We start from the raw sequence: 12,407 nt of genomic DNA on the forward strand, positions 1-12,407 counted from the left end.
GGACGAGGCGGTCATTGACATAATCCTTCAGTCGCTCCCACCAAGCTACAAGAGCTTTGTGATGAACTACAATATGCATGGGATGGTGAAGACCATTCCTGAAGTATTCTCAATGCTGAAGTCAGCAGAGGTTGAAATCAAGAAAGAACATCAAGTGTTGATGGTCAATAAGACCACTAAGTTCAAGAAGGGCAAGGGTAAGAAGAACTTCAAGAAGGACGGCAAAGATGTTGCCGCGCCCGGTAAGCCAGTTGCCGGGAAGAAGTCAAAGAATGGACCCAAGCCTGAGACTGAGTGCTTTTATTGCAAAGGGAAGGTTCACTGGAAGCGGAACTGCCCCAAATACTTAGCGGGCAAGAAGGCCGACAACACTAAAGGTATCTGTGATATACATGTAATTGACGTGTACCTTACCAGTACTCGTAGTAACTCCTGGGTATTTGATACCGGTGCCGTTGCTCACATTTGTAACTCACAGCAGGAGCTGCGGAATAAGCGGAGACTGGCGAAGGACGAGGTGACGATGCGCATCGGGAATGGTTCCAAGGTCGACGTGATCGCCGTCGGCACGCTACCTCTACATTTACCCACGGGATTAGTTATGAACCTCAATAATTGTTATTTAGTGCCAAGTTTGAGCATGAACATTGTATCTGGATCTCGTTTGATATGAGATGGCTACTCATTTAAATCCGAGAATAATGGTTGTCCTATTTATATGAGAGATATGTTTTATGGTCATGCCCCGATGGTCAATGATTTATTCTTAATGAATCTCGAACGTAATGTTACACATATTCATAGTGTGAATACCAAAAGATGTAAAGTTGATAACGATAGTCCCACATACTTGTGGCACTGCCGCCTTGGTCTCATTGGTGTCAAGCGCATGAAGAAGCTCCATGCTGATGGACTTTTAGAGTCTCTCGATTATGAATCATTTGACACATGCGAACCATGCCTCATGGGAAAAATGACCAAGACTCCGTTCTCCGGAACAATGGAGCGAGCAACCAACTTATTGGAAATCATACATACTGATGTGTGTGGTCCAATGAGCATTGAGGCTCGTGGAGGATATCGTTATGTTCTCACTCTCACTGATGACTTAAGTAGATATGGGTATGTCTACTTGATGAAACACAAGTCTGAGACCTTTGAAAAGTTCAAGGAATTTCAGAATGAAGTAGAGAATCAACGTGACCGAAAGATAAAGTTCTTACGATCGGATCGTGGAGGAGAATATTTAAGTCACGAATTTGGTACACACTTAAGAAAATGTGGAATCGTTTCACAACTCACGCCGCCTGGAACACCTCAGCGTAACGGTGTGTCCGAACGTCGTAATCGAACTCTATTGGATATGGTGCGATCTATGATGTCTCTTACCGATTTACCGCTATCATTTTGGGGATACGCTCTAGAGACAGCTACATTCACTTTAAATAGGGCACCGTCTAAATCCGTTGAGACGACACCGTATGAATTATGGTTTGGGAAGAAACCTAAGCTGTCATTTCTAAAAGTTTGGGGATGCGATGCTTATGTCAAGAAAATTCAACCGGAAAAGCTCGAACCCAAGTCAGAAAAATGCGTCTTCATAGGATACCCCAAGGAAACCATTGGGTATACCTTCTACCTTAGATCCGAAGGCAAGATCTTTGTTGCCAAGAACGGATCCTTTCTGGAAAAAGAGTTTCTCTCGAAAGGAGTAAGTGGGAGGAAAGTAGAACTCGATGAAGTACTACCTCTTGAACCGGAAAGTAGTGCAGCTCAGGAAAATGTTCCTGTGGTGCCTACACCGACTGGAGAGGAAATTAATGATGATGATCAAGGTACTTCGGATCAAGTTGCTACTGAACTTCGTAGGTCCACGAGGACACGTCCCACACCAGAGTGGTATGGCAACCCTGTCCTGGAAATCATGTTGATAGACAACGGTGAACCTTCGAACTATGAAGAAGCGCCCAGATTCCAACAAATGGCTAGAAGCCATGCAATCCGAGATAGAATCCATGTATGAAAACAAAGTGTGGACTTTGACTGACTTGCCCGATGATCGGCGAGCGATAGAAAACAAATGGATCTTTAAGAAGAAGACGGACGCGGATGGTAATGTCACCATCTATAAAGCTCGACTTGTCGCTGAGGGTTATCGGCAAGTTCAAGGAGTTGACTACGATGAGACTTTCTCTCCCGTAGCGAAGCTTAAGTCCGTCCAAATCATGTTAGCAATTGCCGCATACTATGATTATGAGATATGGCAGATGGACGTCAAAACGGCATTCCTTAACGGTTATCTTAAGGAAGAGCTGTATATGATGCAGCCGGAAGGTTTTGTCGATCCTAAGAATGCTAACAAAGTATGCAAGCTCCAGCGATCCATTTATGGGCTGGTGCAAGAATCTCGGAGTTGGAACATTCGCTTTGATGAGATGATCAAAGCATTTGGGTTTATGCAGACTTATGGAGAAGCCTGCGTTTACAAGAAAGTGAGTGGGAGCTCTGTAGCATTTCTCATATTATATGTAGATGACATACTTTTGATGGGAAATGATATAGAATTCTTGGACAACATTAAGGCCTACTTGAACAAGTGTTTTTCAATGAAGGACCTTGGAGAAGCTGCTTACATATTAGGCATCAAGATCTATAGGGATAGATCGAGACGCCTCATAGGTCTTTCACAAAGCACATACCTTGATAAGATTTTGAAGAAGTTCAAAATGGATCAGTCCAAGAAAGGGTTCTTGCCTGTATTGCAAGGTGTGAGATTGAGCTCAGCTCAATGCCCGACCACGGCAGAAGATAAAGAAGAGATGAGTGTCATCCCCTATGCCTCAGCCATAGGATCTATTATGTATGCCATGCTGTGTACCAGACCTGATGTAAACCTTGCCGTAAGTTTGGTAGGAAGGTACCAAAGTAATCCCGACAAGGAACACTAGACAGCGGTCAAGAATATCCTTAAGTACATGAAAAGGACAAAGGACATGTTTCTCGTTTATGGAGGTGACGAAGAGCTCGTCATAAAGGGTTACGTCGACGCTAGCTTCGACACAGATCTGGATGACTCTAAGTCACAAACTGGATACGTGTATATGTTGAATCGTGGAGCAGTAAGCTGGTGCAGTTGCAAGCAGAGCATCGTGGCGAGATCTACATGTGAAGCGGAGTACATGGCAGCCTCGGAGGCAGCGCATGAAGCAATATGGATGAAGGAGTTCATCACCGACCTAGGAGTCATACCCAATGCGTCGGGGCCGATCACTCTCTTCTGTGACAACACTGGGGCTATTGCCCTTGCCAAGGAGCCCAGGTTTCACAAGAAGACCAGGCACCTCAAGCGTCGTCTCAACTCCATCCGTGAAAATGTTCAAGATGCATAGATATTTGCAAAGTACATACGGATCTGAATGTCGCAGATCCGTTGACTAAACCTCTTCCGCGAGCAAAACATGATCAACACCAGAACTCTATGGGTGTTTGATTCATCACAATGTAACTAGATTATTGACTCTAGTGCAAGTGGGAGACTGTTGGAAATATGCCCTAGAGGCAATAATAAAAGGATTATTATTATATTTCTTTGTTCATGATAGTTGTCTTTTATTCATGCTATAATTGTATTATCCAGAAATCGTAATACATGTGTGAATACTTAGACCACAACATGTCCCTAGTGAGCCTCTAGTTGACTAGCTCGTTGATCAACAGATAGTCATGGTTTCCTGACTATGGACATTAGATGTCGTTGATAACGGGATGACATCATTAGGAGAATGATGTGATGGACAAGACCCAATCCTAAGCATAGCACAAGATCGTGTAGTTCGTTTTGCTAGAGATTTTCCAATGTCAAGTATCTCTTCCTTCGACCATGAGATCGTGTAACTCCCGGATACCGTAGGAGTGCTTTGGGTGTACCAAACGTCACAACGTAACTGGGTGACTATAAAGGTGCACTAAAGGTATCTCCGAAAGTGTCTGTTGGGTTGACACGGATCGAGACTGGGATTTGTCACTCCGTATTATGGAGAGGTATCACTCGGCCCACTCAATAGTGCATCATCATAATGAGCTCAAAGTGATCAAGTGTCTGGTCACGGGATCATGCATTACGGTACGAGTAAAGTGACTTGCCGGTAACGAGATTGAACGAGGTATTGGGATACCGACGATCGAATCTCGGGCAAGTAACATACCGTCTAACAAAGGGAATAGTATACGGGGTTGCTTGAATCCTCGACATCGTGGTTCATCCGATGAGATCATCGAGGAGTATGTGGGAGCCAACATGGGTATCCAGATCCCGCTGTTGGTTATTGACCGAAGAGCCGTCTCGGTCACGTCTACATGTCTCCCGAACCCGTAGGGTCTACACACTTAAGGTTCGGTGACGCTAGGTTTGTATGAATATGAGTATGCAGCATACCGAAAGTTGTTCGGAGTCTCGGATGAGATCCCGGACATCATGAGGAGTTCCCAAATGGTCCGGAGTTAAAGAATTATATATAGGAAGTGCTGTTTCGGCCATCGGGAAAGTTTCGGGGTCACCCGGTATTGTACCGGGACCACCGGAAGGGTCCCGGGGGTCCACCGGGTGGGGCCACCTATCCCGGAGGGCCCCGTGGGCTGAAGTGGGAGGGGAACCAGCCCCTAGTGGGCTGGTGCGCCCCCCCTTGGCCCCCCCTGCGCCTAGGGTTGGAAACCCTAGGGTGGGGGGGGGCACCACTTGCCTTGGGGGGCACTCCACCCCCCTGGCCGCCGCCCCCTTGGGAGATTCCCATCTCCAGGGCCGGTGCCCCCCAGGGGGGCTATATAAAGGAGGGGGGAGGGAGGGCAGCCGCACCCTTGAGTCTTGGCGCCTCCCTCCCCCTGCTACACCTCTTCCTCCTCCCGCAGTTGCTTGGCGAAGCCCTGCCAGAGTCCTGCTGCATCCACCACCACGCCGTCGTGCTGCTGGATCTTCATCAACCTCTCCTTCCCCCTTGTTGGATCAAGACGGAGGAGATGTCACGCTGACCGTATGTGTGTTGAACGCGGAGGTGCCGTCCGTTCGGCACTAGGATCTCCGGTGATAGGATCACGACGAGAACGACTCCCTCAACCCCGTTCTCTTGAACGCTTCCGCACGCGATCTACAAGGGTATGTAGATGCATCTCTATCATTCGTTGCTTAGATGAACTCATATATGGATCTTGGTGAAACCGTAGGAATTTTTTTTATTTTATGCAACGTTCCCCAACAGACACCCCCAAAGAAAACAATGGCGATGAGGCAACAGAAGATAACCCCTTAGGGAAGCAATCAAAGCATGGGCATCATCGGCGCCACTTTAAGCCCCGGCACAGCAATACGGGCACAGGAGACATTAGCAATCCGGATAGTGCCGAAGACGAATACAATCCTGACTAGCCTAACTTTGGGCAGGCCGAGCAGGGGGACGGGCAAGCTAGCCCAGATGAACAGGCGACGGACGGAGACTTGGAGGATGACAATTATATGCCTCTCTCCGAAGATGAGGTGAGCCTCGGCGACGATGAATTTATCGTGCCTGAGGATCCCGCCGAGCAGGAGCGCTTCCAGCGCCGGCTTATAGCCACTGCAAGAAACATAAAGAAGAAGAAGCAGCAGCTCCAAGCTGATCAAGATTTGCTAACAGATAGATGGACTGAGGTCCTGGCAACCGAGGAATACAGACTCGAGCGCCCAACCAAAGGTTACCCAAAGCACAAGTTGCTACCTCAACTCGAGGAGGAGGCACTAGAACCTACACTACCAGCGCAGGACATGGCTGACCGACCACCTCGTGGCCGAAACAAAGGAGCGTATCAGCCCGAACACCAGCCCGCACCCCAACGCCAATACACTACGGCCCGGGGCAATACGCAGGACCTGCGAGACATGCTGGAAAACAAAGCAGGACATCCAAGATCGATCTACAGATCGCGGGGGCGCGCCATAACGCGTGACGATGACCGTCATGCCAGATATACTAACAAAAAGTCCGGCCGGGCCGAACACAACAGACCAGACTTAGTCGAACTGCGTCGTGATATAGCCCGGCATAGAGGCGCTGCACCCCCCCTCTGCTTCACTAATGAAGTAATGGATCATGAATTCCCAGAAGGGTTTAAACTAGTAAACATCGAATCATACGATGGCACAACAGACCCCGCGATATGGATTGGAGATTTCCTTCTCCACATTCACATGGCCCGCGGTGATGATCTACATGCCATCAAGTATCTTCCCTTTAAGCTCAAAGGACCGGCCCGACATTGGCTGAATAGCCTGCCGACGAACTCCATCGGCAGTTGGGAAAACCTGGAGGACGCATTCCTCAACAACTTCCAAGGCACTTACGTGCGACCACCGGACGCTGATGACTTAAGTCACATAACCCAACAGTCCGAATGTTGAAGCCCTAGCGGCCTTTAAACATAACATCTGCGACGAGTGGCTTGCCTGACACCTCGGCCAAGAAAAGCCGAAGTCCATGGCAGCCCTCATGACACTCATGACCCGCTTTTGCGCGGGTGAGGACAGCTGGCTGGCTCGCAGTAGCACAACGCCAAGAAACTCCAGCACTTCAGATATCCGCGACAGTAACGGAAAGCCATGGCGCAACAGACATAAGCGTCGGAATAATGGCGAGAACACCGAAGATACGACAGTCAATGCCGGATTCAGCGGCTCCAAGTTCGGTCAGCGGAAAAAGCCATTCAAAAGAAACAATCCGAGATCGTCCAGTCTGGACCGCATACTCGACTGCTCATGTCAAATTCACGCCACCCCTGATAAGCCAGCCAACCACACTAACAGAGAATGCTGAGTGTTCAAACATGCCGGCAAGTTGAATGCCGAAAACAAGGACAAGGGGCTGCATAGCGAGGACGAGGAGGAGCCCTGGCGGCCGAACACAGGGGGACAGAAGAAATTTCCTCCCGAAGTGAAAACGGTAAATATGATCTATGCCACCCACATTCCCAAGCAGGAACGAAAGCGTGCACTAAGGGACGTCTATGCGATGGAGCCAGTCGCCCCAAAGTTCAACCCATGGTCATCCTGCCCGATCACTTTTGACCGCAGGGACCATCCTACCAGTATCCGTCATGGCGGTTCAGCCGCATTGGTCCTCGACCCAATCATTGATGGATTCCACCTCATGCGAGTCCTCATGGACGGTGGCAGCAGCCTGAACCTGCTTTATGAGGAGATAGTGCGCAGAATGGGCATCGATCCCTCAAGGATCAAACCCACCAAAACCACCTTTAAAGGTGTAATTCCAGGTGTAGAGGCCTGTTGTACGGGCTCAATAACACTGGAAGTGGTCTTCGGATCGCCGGATAACTTCCGGAGCGAGGAGTTAATCTTTGATATCGTCCCTTTCCGTAGTGGCTATCATGCACTACTGGGACGAACCGCATTTGCTCGATTCAATGCGGTACCACACTATGCATACCTCAAGCTCAAGATGCTAGGTCCTCGCGGGGTTATAACAGTCAATGGAAACACAGACCGCTCTCTCCGCACCGAGGAGCACACTGCGACCCTCGCAACAGAAGTACAAAGCAGCCTTCTTCGACAGACCGTCAACTCGGCGATAAAAACCCCGGACACCGTTAAGCGAGTCCGGAGTACTCTGCAACAGGATCGTCCGGCACGACTAGAGCTCGACTAGCAATTCGGCCTCTGTCCTAGTCCCGTCCATGCGGCATTTGTGTCGCGCGTAGACAATTACACACTCGAAATACCATGGGCATAGGCGGAGGCACGACGGCGATGCGGTCCATAGTGCGGCTCAACCGTCACGAGACCCACATACCCTCATCATCTTCTTTCTTTTCAGGACCCTACTTTCTGGTAGCCCCTTCAGAGAACCTGATCATCAGACTCATCACGGGAAGGAAAACCAAGGAGGCAAGAGGCTTTGCGTACAAGGGAAAACCCAGGTGGTCTCTGTTAACGATTGTTATACCTGTTTTACATACCCACACGCAACCTGCCCTTGGATAGGACATGTCAAATAGTCCTATTTTTGCTTATCGCATTACTTGTACACATACGATTTGACGTATTATTTAAATAACAATGGGAGACAATATACATCATCAGCTTATTATTATTTTCTTCATATTTTCCCTTGACTGTTTATTTAATATTGCACTCGTACACTTTGGTACGTTCAGTTTGCCAGGGGCTTTATTGTGCCCCATAACACGGCAAGAAAAGTCCGAACACTTTCGACAGTGTGGCACCCCAAACTTATAGCATTATATGCATCAGCTCTAAATCATGTCTTGGGTCAATAGTTGGGTTTGCCCGGCTCCCTTGTTTTGGTACCTTACGTTCCGTTATATCAGCTAAGGTAGCGCAGGGAGAACTACTGCGATTGTGTCCCGGTTCTTCCGGACGAGCACCTCAGTAGAGAAAGCCGAAAACTGACTGTCATGATGCGGCGAGAGCTGGTCGCTGTTCGAGAGGTCTTAAATCCTTAAATATTTTTCCGCTTCAGGCGAGGAATCGGCCTTGTCCGATTTAGGCGTGTATAGCGCCCCAAGTTCGGCCTTCCAAATACTAGGGGCTTCGCCGAAATTTAAAATTGTAGACTCCTATGGGTAAGTGAGAGTGATAAAGCCGCATAGTCCGATTGCCTTGTTCGCTGCGCCAAACACCTCCTTAAAGGACCAAAAATTTGGATAAAGAGTGTTTGGGTTTTCCACGAACACCCCAGTACTAGTTACACGGGGGCGGAAGCCGGCGACTGGCCAACTTTCAGAATTTTATAAACGGCCGCACATAAGGTAATATTTTAAATCAAAAAGCGTTATATGGCACACTCGAACTCGTTTTCATATTACAAGACGACATGAGTGCATTCACTCAAAAATTACATCCTTGGTACATTCATCAGCCACAAGGTGGGCGCCTTTCATAACGCCATCATAATACTTCTTGGGGTGGCGATGCGCCTTGCCCTCCGGCGGTCCATCCTTCACCAACTTCTCTGCATCCATTTTGGCCCAATGCATTTTCGCTCGGGCAAAGGCCCGACGGGCACCCTCAATACAGACGGATTTCTTAATGACTTCAAGTCGCGGACATGCATTTACCATCGGCTTTATAAGGCCGAAGTAGCTGTCGGGCAGGGGCTCGCCAGGCCACAGCCGGACTATGAAGTCCTTCATGGCCAGTTCGGCCGCCTTGTGGAGTTCGACCAATTGCTTCAGTTGGTCACTCAAGGGCATTGGGTGTTCGGCCCCAGCATACTGGGACCAGAACAACTTCTCCGTCGAGCTCCCCTCTTCGGCACGGTAGAACTCCGTGGCATTCGATATGCTGCGTGGCAGATCTGTGAATGCCCCTGGAGAGCTCCGAATTCGGGTAAGTAAAAGAAATGTCTCCTCCACATGCTTGCTTTGCATAATGAATGCCTTACCCACTGCTATCTTTTTGGCCGCCTGAATTTCCTGGAGGGCCTTTTGGGCTTCGGCCTTAGCGTCTCTCGCGCTCTGGAGGGCTTTCGCAAGTTCGGACTCTTGCGTCTTGAAGTCATGCTCCAGGGACTCGATTTTTTTTTGCTGAAATCCTGGAGCTCTTGCTGTACCTCGCTTACCCGAGCATCCCGTTTTTCACGCTCGGTGCGCTCCTTGGCCGCCTTGTCTTTGGCCTCGGACAGCGCTTTCTTCAGGGCCACCACTTCGGTCGTGGCCCCTATTAAAATTCATGATGCTTCTGTTAGCATCCCCAATTTTTCCCTTTGTATGACACATGGACGGGGTATCACTTACCTTTGTTCTCTTCAAGCTGCCTCTTCGTGAGGCTGAGCTCTTCTTCGACCTGCTTCAGGTCTCGCTTGAGTCCGGTGACCTCCGCAGTACGGGCGGCAGCGGCCAGCAGCAACGCCTGCTTATTCACATAGACATTTACTGTTAGACTCCTGCGGATAAAAATTGACCCTCCGTTTGGCTTTTCTTTCCGAACACCAAACAGAGTATCAGGGGCTACTATCTATCGGGTGATATTTTCTTACACTTTTGATTACTTACCTCAAAGCCGGTTAGGAGGCTGGCACAGGCTTCGGTCAATTCGCTTTTGGTGGACCGAACCTTCTCAATCACCGTACTCATAAGAGTATGGTGCTCTTCGTCAATGGAAGCGCCGCGAAGCACTTCCAGCAAATTATCCGATGCCTCCGGCTGGACGGAGGTCATCGGCACGGCTGGCTCACCCTCCTTAGCAAGGGGCTGCCTACTTGAATCCGGAACCTTTGGAGGTTCCGGCGCAGTATCTGGCTGGGATCCAGACTTGCTGCGGCTCCCGTCAGCATAATCCATGGGGATCTTACCCCCCATGTGCCCGGCATTTGGGATTTCGCCTTGGGGCGTCTCCAGAACCGTCGCCCCCTGTTTCGGTATCCTTTGGGACAACACCTCGGTGTCATCCGCGGGCCGGGGGGAGGTGGCCGTCGGGAGTGAGTCGCTATTCATCTTCGGTTCACTCAAGAACCCATCCCAAGAGGATACCTCAAGGTGGGACCCGGCCGGACTGCATATTCCTGTTCGGTGTTATAACAAAAAATGAAGCTAAGACACATTAAACATACTATAGAGTACGGATACTTACGATTTCGCCAGGGGCTTGCCCCTGGGCAACCACTCCTCCTCGCTGTAGGCGGCCGTGGTGGAGTAGTCCGAAACGGAAGTCTTTCCCTTCTTAGGCGTCCTAGCCTCCCCCTGCGGGGCAACTTTTCTCTTCTTCTCCTCCCCGGCTTCGTGGGAGGAACCTGCCTCGGCGTCCTCGGACGACGAGTCTATTACGGCACGGCGTTGGAGACCTTTCCGGGTCCCCGTGGCTGCCTTCTTGGCCTTCTTCTCCGGCACCTCATAAGGCGCCGGAACCAACATCTCCGTCATGTGCCGGTTTTGACACCGATAGCGCACCGCATCCTCATCACGTGAAGCTCGGAAGGTGTTGGCAAGATCTTGAACGGCATCCTCATGCGATGGTGGCACACCGGCGCCCGGAGGTGCACCCATGCCTCCAATGAGATACACAAAACTCATTCCACCCATGCCGGCCATGCCGCCCAGAGGTGCTCCGAAGCCACCCATGCCTCCCATTGTCTCTCCAAAGCTACCCATGGCACGCATGCCACCCATACTAGCTCCAAAGCCACCCATGCCTCCATGCCTCCCATGCCGCCAAGGCCACCGCCATCCATTGCGCAAATCATGGCTTTTTTTTGGATCAAGACTTCTTCACGGGCAAGATTGACATACTCCTTTTGCGCATCATTGAACGTAGATGTGTCCAAGAAGAAAAAGTGCTTCTCCCATTCCAACAATTTAGATCGCTCCTCCATGCCCACCTTCCTCCTCTCCAATGCCACCTTCCTCTCCTCGACCGCCACCCTCCTCTCCTCGGCCGCGACATCTTGGTTCCTTGCCATCTTCCTCACCTTGTTGGCTTCTTTTCTTGCGTGGACAATTGCTTCCATAGCATTTTTAGCTCATCATCTCCTTTCCTCTTCTTCTTTTCTTTTGCGTCTTTCTTGGTCCCATCTGGTCGTTTTGGCTTCGAGTATGAAACCGAGTTTGGTGTGGGGCTTCTCTTGCCATCATCACTTGATGCATCCTCCTCATCATCTTCCAAATCAATTGTTCGCTTGCGTTTTTTGCTCAAATCCAAATCATCAATATCCTCACGCTTCTTTCATTTCTCATCATCCTTCAATACTTCATAGCAATGAGGCAAGGTAAATGACCTTCCTTTCTTGATCTCCCCCTTCTTGGTCCTCTTCTCCTCTCCTTTGAACAAGCTTTGTGCAATATTTAACTACATGAAAACAAAACAAGTTAGCACAAGAAACACCAACAACAAGCATGATGAACATGAATGATGAAATGGCACTTACCCTATCTTCATCATTAGTGCCACTTGGGTTCAACTTGTCAACCGCCTTTTGTGCGGCCGCCCATTGTTGACAATCCTTATTGATTATCGACCATCGGGAGTGAAGAGATCGATCAGAGTGGTCAATTCCACTCACGTTGCGTAGATCAAAGTGTTCTTTTATCCGGAGCCAATAAGCATCTCTACTTTGATCACCTCCAACGGATGGATCCCTCGACACGTCCAACCAAGTTTTGCATAGCAAGACTTCTTCGTCGTTGGTGTAGTTGCCTCCTCTTCCTTTCGGTGCGTCGACAATGCCCTCACCATCCTCGTCCACCTCGAACTCATGGTTTTTGAAATGCATGTCATTGGTTTGAGTCCAATGCGAATTGTTGAAGCCAACACCCATTGTTGGAGACCAATGCCCTCACCCGCCGCCAACCGGACCGCGCCACAACCAGAAACCGCCGCGGACGAGGGAGTGGGGAGCGAGACGATGGTT

Source organism: Triticum dicoccoides, chromosome 2B (genome assembly GCF_002162155.2).
Source record: "Triticum dicoccoides isolate Atlit2015 ecotype Zavitan chromosome 2B, WEW_v2.0, whole genome shotgun sequence".
NCBI lineage: Eukaryota > Viridiplantae > Streptophyta > Magnoliopsida > Poales > Poaceae > Triticum > Triticum dicoccoides.